The sequence below is a fragment of the Oryctolagus cuniculus genome, chromosome 9 (genome assembly GCF_051225735.1).
Source record: "Oryctolagus cuniculus isolate XC-2025 breed Fujian yellow rabbit chromosome 9, ASM5122573v1, whole genome shotgun sequence".
NCBI lineage: Eukaryota > Metazoa > Chordata > Mammalia > Lagomorpha > Leporidae > Oryctolagus > Oryctolagus cuniculus.
In genome coordinates this window covers 19,492,755-19,503,349 of record NC_142875.1, presented here as the reverse complement: position 1 = coordinate 19,503,349, position 10,595 = coordinate 19,492,755, and positions in this window count along the sequence as shown.

The following is a 10,595-nucleotide window of genomic DNA, read 5'->3' as shown; positions in this document are numbered from 1 at the left end:
GTCCTTAATGTGCTGTACATTGAGATTTAATGCTATAACGAGTACTCAAACAATATATTCCACTCTGTGTTTCTATGGGGGTGCAAACTGTTGAAATCTTTACTTAATGCATACTAAACTGATCCTCTGTAAAAAAAAAAAAAAAAAAAAAAAAAGAAAAGAAAAGAAAAGAAACTATCAACTCCCAACTTGACTCTCACTGGGATTAAACATGACAATAGGTCTGATCTGATTTCATCATCATTAAAAAAAATCATCTATTATTTTTCACTTTATGTTTCTGTGTGGGAGCAAACTGTTGAAATCCTTACTTAATGTATACTAAGCTGATCTTCTGTATATTAAGATAATCGAAAATGAATCTTGATGTGAATGGAAGGGGAGAGGGAGTGGGAAAGGGGAGGGATGTGGGTGGGACGGTATGGGGGGGAAGCCATAGTAATCCATTATTCGTACTTTGGAAACGTATATTCATTAAATAAAAGTTAAAAAAAAAAAAAAAACATTAAGATATAGCCACTATTCTTGTTGATTCTAGACAGTATAACATCAATTGCAATCCCGACAATCTTGTATAGTAGTAACAAACATTTATAGCAAGCTATTACAAATAGAAAATAAGTGTTTTGTAAAAAAAAATCTGGTACTTATAAATAAGAACTTTAGAGAAAACTGATTATTTCTTATTAATTAAATTTTAGATGAGAAAAATCTGCTGGTACAAGAGGGTTCCAATCAGAATTCCATAATAAAAAAGCTATTAGTTGATCACATTAATTTGAATTCATAAACTGTCTCATTTTACATTCCACCTTGGTCCATTATACAGTGAAATATAGGGACAAAATAATTTCTTGGTACAAGCATAAAGGTTATAAGTGAGTCAGAGAAGAAACTGGCCCTGATCTCAACAAAAGTTTCTTTACTAAACAGAGGTACTCTAGGAAGTTCATGGACAATTAAAATTGAAAAATATGTTTATTCTGGTGCAAAATAATGTTGAAACACGTGTATGATACTTAATAATACACATGTTCCATAACTTTTTTGAAGGCTCTTTATGTTTCCTTCAACTCCTTGATCACTAGGATGAAACCTGCTTCTACTGGACAGTCAGAAGAGATAGGTGTCCCTAGGTCTGCTGATAAAGAGGGAAAAAAACTGAAACCACCTCCTCTGACATGTTGATCAGGAATAAAGCACTGGTACTTTTTACAAAGGGTCTTTTCAATAATCAACAATGGGCAATCAAAATCAACATACTCAGTAAATTTCTAAAATTGGAAATAAAATTTTCTTATGAAGTACAAAAAAAAAAAAAAAAAAAAGAATCATTTTCAATTAACTTTGTACACAGAAGATCAATTCTATACTGAGTAAAGATGTCAACCATTTGTACACACACACACAAACATGTTTGAGAACTAATTTTACAGTTAACTCTCATAATACAACTTATTAAGGACAGAGGTCCTGCTTGGGGAGTTAGTGCACAATGATTCCAGTTAATTTAACAATTAACAATCTTGTCTATGATATCAGTGACCAGCAGAGACTCTTGACATGAGCTGCCTAGGCTATGGAAGCCTTTTGAGTCTACAAACTCCATCAGTATTTGGACAAGGCCATAAGCAAAGTGGAAGTTCTCTCCTCCCTTCAGAGAAAAGTATATCCTACTTTTATGGCCACTTCTTTCGCTTGGGTCTCACTTACAGAGATCTTCATGTAGGGCACTTTTTTTTTTTTTTTTTTTTACCATAGTGTCTTGGCTTTCCATGCCTGAAATGCTCTCATAGGCTTTTCAGACAGACCATGAAGACTTAAGGGCTGATTCTGAGGTCAGAGTGTTACTTAAAGCGATTCTCACTCCATGGGTCTGCTGTGTGGACTGCGTCCCATGTTGGAACATTCTCTCCTTTTTAATTCTATTATTATTACCAGAAACTTGATCCTATTTATATGGTCACATAACACTTAATCCTATCTATATGTTCACTTTAACACTTAATATGATCACTTTTACAATTAAGATGGCATTTTTGCCACCAAGCTTAATTGGATTTGGAGTCCCATGAATGTTTTTAAACTGTACCTTAAGAAACAAGTCCATAGGAATGTATGCAGAACTATATGGCTTTAAAGTTACAACCTTCTTCCTCCCTCTCATTCCCATTCCTATTTTTCACTGATTTATTTTCAATTGATTTTATACACATACGATTAACTCTATGTTAAGTAAAGAGTTCAACTAATAATGTGAAGGAAAAAAAAGACAAAACAAAACTGTTCCTCAACAATCAAGACAAAGATAGCGCACATCATCCCTTCTTGAAGTTTCAATTTTACTTCTACAAATTTCATTTTTGGTGCTCTATTACTTCTCACAGATCAGGGAGAACATAGAGTATTTGTTCTTTTGGGACTGGCTTATTTCACTAAGTATGATGTTTTCCAAATTCATTCATTTTATTGCAAATGACCAGATTTCAATTTCTTTTACCACTGTGTAGTATTCTATTGTGTACCTATCCCATGATATCTTTATCTAGACTTTGGTTGATGGGCATTTAGGTTGATTCCATGCTTTAGCTATTGTGAATTGAGCTGCAATAAACGCAGAGGTGCAAATAACTCTTTTGTTTACTGATTTCTTTTCCCTTGGGTAAATTCTAGGAGTAGGATGGCTGTGTCATGTTAGGTCTTTATTCAGATTTCTGAGATATCTCCATAATGTCTTCCATAGTGGTTTTACCAGTTTGTATTCCCACCAACCGTGGATTAGAGTATTTTTCCCCACATCCTCATCAGAATTTGTTTTTTGTTGAATTCTGTATGAATGCCATTCTGAGATGAGGTGAAATCTCATTGTGGTTTTGATTTGCACTTCCCTGAGAGCTAGTGATCCTGAACATTTTTTGTGTGTCTGTTGGCCATTTGGATTTCCTCTTTTGAAAAATATCTAAGTCCTTTTAACTGGGTTGTTTTGTTGTTGTGGAGTTTCTTGATCTCTTTTTATATTCTGGTTATTAATCCTTTATTAGTTACACAGTTTGCAAATAATTTCTCCTATTTTGTTGGTTGTCTCTTCATTTTCCTGAGTATTTCTTTTGCTGTACAGAAACTTCTCAATTTGATGTTATCCAATTTGTTAATTTTGGCTTTGACTACCTGTGCCTCTGGGGTCTTTTCCAAGAACTCTTTGCCTGTGCTAATGTCTTACAGGATTTCTCCCATATTCCATAATACTTTGTGTCATATTATAGATTAAATTCTTAATCCATATTGAGTGGACTTTTGTGTAAGGTGTAAAGTAGGGATCTTGGTTCATATTTCTGCATGTGGAAATCCAGTTTTCCCAGCACCATTTGTTGAAGAGACTGTCCTTGCTCCAGGGACTGGTTTTAATATAATCTCCTTATTAAAATATAAGTTAAGTTGGTTGTAAATGTTTGGATTGATTTCTGGTGTTTCTATTCTGCTCCATTGGTCTATCCATCTGTTTCTGTACCAGTACCAGCCTGTTATTATTATAACTGCCTTGTAAATATGTCTTGAAATTTGGTATTGTGATGCCTCCAGCTTTTTTTGTTGTATATGTTTTCTTTAACTCTTTGAGGTCTCCTCCATATGAATTTCAGCATCATTTTTTCTAGATCTGAGAAGAATTTCTTTGTTATTTTGATTGGTATCACATTAAATCTGTTAGTTGCTTTCTGAAGAATGGTTACTTTGATGATATTGATTCTTCCAATCCATGAACATGGAAGATTTCTCCATTTTTTTGCATCTCCCTCTATTTCTTTCTTTAATGTTTTGTAATTCTCATCACAGAGATCTTTGACATTCTTGATTAAATATATTCCAGGGTATTTGATTTTTTTGTAGTTATTGTGAATGGGATTGGTCTTAGAAATTCAATCTCAGCCTTGGCATTTTCTGTATATGCAGAGGCTGTTTATTCTTTTATATTGAGCTTATATCTTGCTATTTTACTAAAATCTTCTAGAGTTCCAATAGTCTCTCAGTGAAGTCTTTTTGATTCCCTATATATTGAATCGTGTCATCTGCAAATAGGGATAGTTTGACTTCCTCCTTCCCAGGTTGTATCCCTTTGATTTTTTTTTCTTGCTTAATGGCTCTGGCTAAACCTTCCAGTATTATATTGAATAGCAATGGTGAGAGTGGGCATCCTTGTCTGGTACCAGATCTCAGTGGAAATGCATCCAACTTTTCCATATTCAATAGGATTCTGGCAGTGGGTTTATCATAAATTGCATTGATTGTGTTGAGGAATGTTCTTTCTAAACCCAATTTGCTTAGAGTTTTCATAATAAAAGGGTGTTTTATTTTATCAAATGCTTTCTCTGCATATATTAAGGTAAACATATTGTTCTGTTCTGCAGTTTGTTAATGTGTTGTATCACATTGATTGATTTGTGAATGTTGAACCATCCCTGTATTTCAATGATTATTCCCACTTGGTCTGGGTGGATGATCTTTCGACTGGCTAGAATTTTGTTGTAGATTTTTGCATCTGTGTTCATCAGGGAAATTGGTCTGTAATTCTCAATTATCTGTTGCATCGTTCTTGGGTTTAGAAATTAGGGGTGATATAGGCTTCATAGAAAGAATTTGGGAGGATTCCGTCCCTTTCAATTGTTTTGAATACCTGAGAAGAATTGGAGTTATCTCTTCTTTAAATGTCTGGTAGAATTCAGCAGTGAAGCCATCCAGTCCTGGGCTTTTCTTGTTAGGAAGGCCTTTTTTAATAATTCAATTTCCTTCTTGTTTATGTGTCTGTTTAGGTTTTCTATGTCTTCATGGCTCAATAGGTATGTTGCATGTGTCCAGGAATCTATCCATTTCTTCTAGATTTCTCAGTTTGTTGGCATACAGCTCTTTATCATAATTTCTGGTAATTCTTTTTGTTTCTCTGGTGTCTGTTGCTATATATTCTTCTTTATCTCTATTTTTATTGATTTGGTTCTTCTCTCTCCTTTTTTGGGTAAGTTTGGTGTTTCTATTTTGTTTATTTTTTCAGAAAACCAGCTCTTTATTTTGATGATACTTTGTATTTTTTTTTTTTAGATTCAATTTTGTTGATTTCTTCTCTAATTGAATTCTATATCTGGTATTTCATATATTTCCTTCACTTCAGGATCTTTCTGGAGGATTATTGTGCTCTTTTTGAGGGGCAGTGCTACCTTTTCTTCCATATACTTGTGCCACTATTTTGAAATTTTAAAAATTTATTTGAAAGGTGAGAAAGAGAGAGAGAGAGGTCTCCCATCTGCTTGCTCATCTCCCAAATTCTTACAGTAGCCAGGATTGCCCCAGGTTAATACTATGATCCCAGAATTATATACAGGCCTCTCATATGGGTTGCAAGACCCAACCCACAACCTCTTGCTGTGTTACTACATGTGCATTAGTTGGAATGAAATTGGAATCTGCAACAGAGCCAGAAATGAAACCCAGACACTATAATATGGACTCAGGATGTTTCAACCGGCACTTTAACCACTCTGCCAAGAGCCAACATTCATATTCAATATTTATTTATTTATTTTATTTATTATTTATTTAATACCCAAATTAACCCACAAAGAGAGGACATGAGGATACCCTAAGGCCTTTCCACTAAGGAAGATATTTGCCTGGCCTTCCCCAGCTATTCGATGTACAACTTCCAAATGGGAGTCCTTGAGTCAGGGCTATCCAGGAAACCATCAGAGATCTGAAATTAAATGTACATTTCAAACCTTTAATGTGGGGATAAATAATTTTTTAAAATGCTCATTTGCTTATTTGAGAGGCAAAGGCAGGTAGACAGGAAGAGAGAAAGCTGCATTCACTGGTCCATTTCCCAAGTGCATGTTATGACTAAAACTGGCTTGAGCCTAAAGCTGGGACCTGAGAACCCAATCCAAGTCTTCTATATGGGTGGCAGGAACCTATTTTCTTGAACCCTTGCTGCTACCTTCCAAAGTCTGCATTAGCAGGAAACTGGAGCCATGAATTAAACCCAAGAATCAAACTCAGATTCTCCAATATAGAAATATTCCAGGAGCCTACAGTTATTACAATTATTTTTTCCCACTAGATTCATGTCTTGCTTCCTTGATGAATGAGGAGCATGGACTAGGAAAAATGTGTAAAGTAGAAGAAGTTTATTGAAAGAAAGCAGAGAATTCAAAAGTGAAAGATAAAGCTCACTGCAGCACCAAGAGTGGTCCCTGAAGAAGGAAGCCACTGAGGGTTGATTGTGTAGGAGTTTTCAGGCTGTATAAAAGAGAATTCTTGTGATTGGTCTGGGAGAAGGATGATTTTGATTGGCTAATTGGGTGAAAGTTCCAATAGAGATAAAAGAAAACACATGAAGCATTCTCCAAAGATGTATAAAATATATATTGCCTAGATGAGCTGCAACAGCACAGGAAAACCTTGATTACAAGGACATCAACATGAAATCAACATCCTTCACAGGAGTTAGTTGCTTGACTTTTCTCATTCCTAAGAGACTCATATCCAGATGGTATAGGAAGGGACACCTAGGCCTTGTCTACCTAGCTGGGAAACTATCAGTTAGAGGACACTTTTCAAAACTCATGATCCCCTTCGAGTGATTGCTTATGCAACAATAAATGATAAATCATGCAAAAAAGATAAATGCTAGAAAAACATATGGAAACCTTCCTTTATCTTGAGAAAAATTTCTTCCACATATCTCTAAATATTATTTTTTAATTCAATTGTTAATTTCCTGAGAAAATCTGATTATCCAAGCACTGTAGATAAATCTTGACATTCTTCTATGGCTCTCATTCTCTATTTATTCTTGTTCTTATATATAATTTTCAATGTGTGACCATATCTATTTTATCACATATATCACTTCTTTTCTAGTGTACATTATTGTTTATTTTTAAAATTTTTAAAATTTTTAGATTCTTCTAGTTGCTTACAATGAGGCTTTCAACTATTTTTTATATTTTATATTTTTCCTCAATTACTTACCCTGGATTTTTCAGTAAGTTCTATATTTTATGTAACTTCTTTTTCATAGAAATTGTGAATTCTTTTTAATTTCTTGGAGAAGGCAGGCAATGTTTTCACTGAAATTTTTTTCCTGAGTAAAATCTTCTAAAATTCATCTTCATCACTTTTTGAATATTGAAGGATGATTTACTAATCATCTATGGGTGTACACAGAAGGACTTATTTTGCAATATGCAAAAAGATGGTGTAGACAGATTATCAATGGCTAGCTTCTCTTTAATAAGCTGTGCTTAGAATCATTCCTCTTTGTGTCCAAATGTTTGTTGTTGTTGTTTGTTTCTGTGTTTCACCCTTTAGCTACTTAGGGTGTTGGAAACATTGAAACAAGGAAGTGATGAATGCCTGGGAGAAGCAAACAACTAATTAATAAGCTTTTATCTCTACACTGTAAATCCATTGTATCTTCTTCAGAGAGGGTGTGGTCAGTTCTTGGGTTAGACATCATCTTTCATCTTTTGTCAGTACATTATCAGCTTCTATAGTTCCTTTGGTCCTGGATAGCTTACTATTCTTTCACCAATGCCTGTTCAGCTTTTGTTTCTTTTAATATATCCCTTGACACCATGTCATCTCCGTTTTAAAAGCCCTATGTAGCATCAAGATGATCTGAGATCACAATATCGGTGCCATACCCAACTCCAGCTCCCCTAGAAAATGAGAATAGCTCTCCATCTGATTGACCTTCACTGTCTTTCACTCTTGGCTCCCCATTCTACTATGATCATGATTCACAATTCTCATGTGCCTTACTGAAAACAACTTTATATTCACTATTTTGGAGCAACTGTTGAATCTAGGAGTCTTCTATCATCTTGTTCAATATTTTCTTTTATCTGGAAGACAATCTTTATAATTTTTGTTGAGAGGTTGTTGGAGATTGATAGTTTTGTTGGACATTATGTTTTTCTCTTTTTATGCAGTTTGTATATTTTGTTGAGCTTCAAGGATGGGAGCTTTGCCAGTGTTAAAAACTCTTTCATTGTCCTGAAAAAACCCCAATCAGCGCTTTTTAGCGTGACAGATTTGTGATTATTTCTTTCTCCTAAATTTGCAAATGCTGCCAAGAAGCTCACAGGCTTCCAGGAATTTTTATTAAGAATTTCAGATATTCCAGCAAGGAATTTTATCTCTGCTTACAAGATCAAGTGTATAACTGGGACTGAACATGCCTTATTTCATGCTAGCTTGCTGCTCAGTAGATAAATGTGAAATGTTCCTTTGTGGCCAAATGTACAATACAATGGAATTGCATTGCTCCAATTCTTTAAGTGCCAGGAAAAAGAGTAAAGCTTTCCTGATTGACATATGTCAACTGCCATGAGCCTCACGGACATATACCAGGATAGGAAAGTTGGTGACAGTTGGGACTCAAGGACAGTGCTTCTTCTATAGAATCTTCTGCAAAAGATATAGTGTTCACCCTTTTGAGTTGGGGGGCTTGTCTCTGGCCTTAAGAATCCACTTTAAGACAAGCTGTCAAAGATAAGACAAGTTTTAAGAGAGGCCTTGCTACAGGGCACCTGAGGTGAGGTTTTAATAGTTTGTGCTTGAATGAAAATCTGCCTGATGCCTAGTTTTTTCTCCCAGTACAATGAAGTAATATCTTCATATTTCTTAAATGACACTTCCATCCAGGAGAATTACTTCACTGCATTAATTGGTGCCAATTTCACCTACAACAATTTTATGGAAAATATTTAGCTCTGATATCTAGGTATATAAGAATAATATAAATATTCTTGTTTCAACATGTACAGAGTCATCTGTTGTTTTATGTATGACAAAAAGAAAATGGCCCTGGATTCTAAGTAGTAGGGTGTTTGTAAATAGGTAAGAGTGGCATCTGCTTTTCTCTTGTTTATTAATATACTCAATTGATATACTACTGGAGTAAACTATATGTTACTGCATGAAAGTAATGTCATGATCATTGCTTGGCAAGCACATGATAGGTAGACTGAGGTATAAGAAGGCTGATACACTGTACAATAAACAGACTAAAGGCAGGCATTTTTCTGATTTTTCATTTTTCTTCTTTCCACAAATGTTCTCATATTTTTATATAAAACATAATTAAATTCCTTATAAAATAATACTGTGTATTTATACCTCTTCTTCAAGCCAGTTTTTCTTATGCATTACTCAGTGCTGACATGGAGCAATATCTCAGAGGTATCCCAAGGACTATCAGTCAATCACAAATGCTCATGGAGCACACAGTGTGTGTGTTGCGAACAATACCATCCATTTTGAAGTGGTTCAGGGAAAGCAGAATATCCAGCCATAGCTTTTGATCTAAATATAAGAACCAGAAGAGAAAAATGAAATGGAATACAATAAAGGACATGATTCATGGTAATTTTCAAAGGTTCATCCCAGGTTTATCTTTTCTCTTTCTCTCTCTCCTTGCTTCATAGGGCCCTGTTTCATAGGGATTCATCTATTCACAGAGGGGTTTTAGTTCATGCATTATACAAGGAGGAATTGAGTGCTTCAAATGTGTCGTGCACTGGGCACGAAGCCAACAATTCAAAGAATAAGACTTATTCTCTATACTCAATGAGCTTGTGGTATAGTGGTAAAGATGAGAACACAGATGAACACATCGACTCATTGAAATAAGTGTATTAATTGCAAGCATATGGTGCACCTAGTAAAGGCATCTAATTCTTCCTGGCGGGGAGTAGGGAACATGTCTGAAGGAGCTAATGTTTCTGCATACCTCTAAAGGGTGGATAAGAGTTAAAGCATGAATAGGGGAAAGACTATATTCTAACCAGAGAGGACATCATGAGCAAAGCAACAGAAAAGGGAAACTCAGAAGTGTTCAGTATTGCTGAAGCTGAGAGTGAAAATAGAATCAGACAGAAGAGATTCCATCACAGAGAGCTTTAATTTCCACATTAAGATACTTAGACTGGGAGCAGGCACTTTGTGCAATGGATAAGCCATGGCTTGGGAAGCCCCGTGCCATATCAGAGTGACTAGGATTGAGTCCCAGCTCCAATGTGTACCTTGGAAGAGAGCAGGGGACACTTCAAGGAAACCCAGACTGAGCTCCTGGCTCTTGAGAGCAGACTGGTCAAGCCCTGGCTATTCTGTTTTGTTTTTTTTTTTTTTCCTTTTTTTTCTTTTTCTTTTTCTTTTTTTTTTTTTTTTTTTGACAGGCAGAGTGGACAGTTAGAGAGAGAGAGACAGAGAGAAAGGTCTTCCTTTTGCCCTTGGTTCACTCTCCAATGGCCGCCACTGCCAGCGCGCTGCGGCCAGCGCACCACGCTGATCCGATGGCAGGAGCCAGGTGCTTCTCCTGGTCTCCCATGGGGTGTAGGGCCCAAGCACTTGGGCCATCCTCCACTGCACTCCCTGGCCACAGCAGAGAGCTGGCCTGGAAGAGGGGCAACCGGGACAGAATCCAGCACCCCGAACGGGACTGGAACCCGGTGTGTTGGCGCCACAGGTGGAGGATTAGCCTAGTGAGCCGCGGCGCCGGCTATTCTGGGTTTTTGAAGAATAAATCGGCAGATAGGAGATCTCTT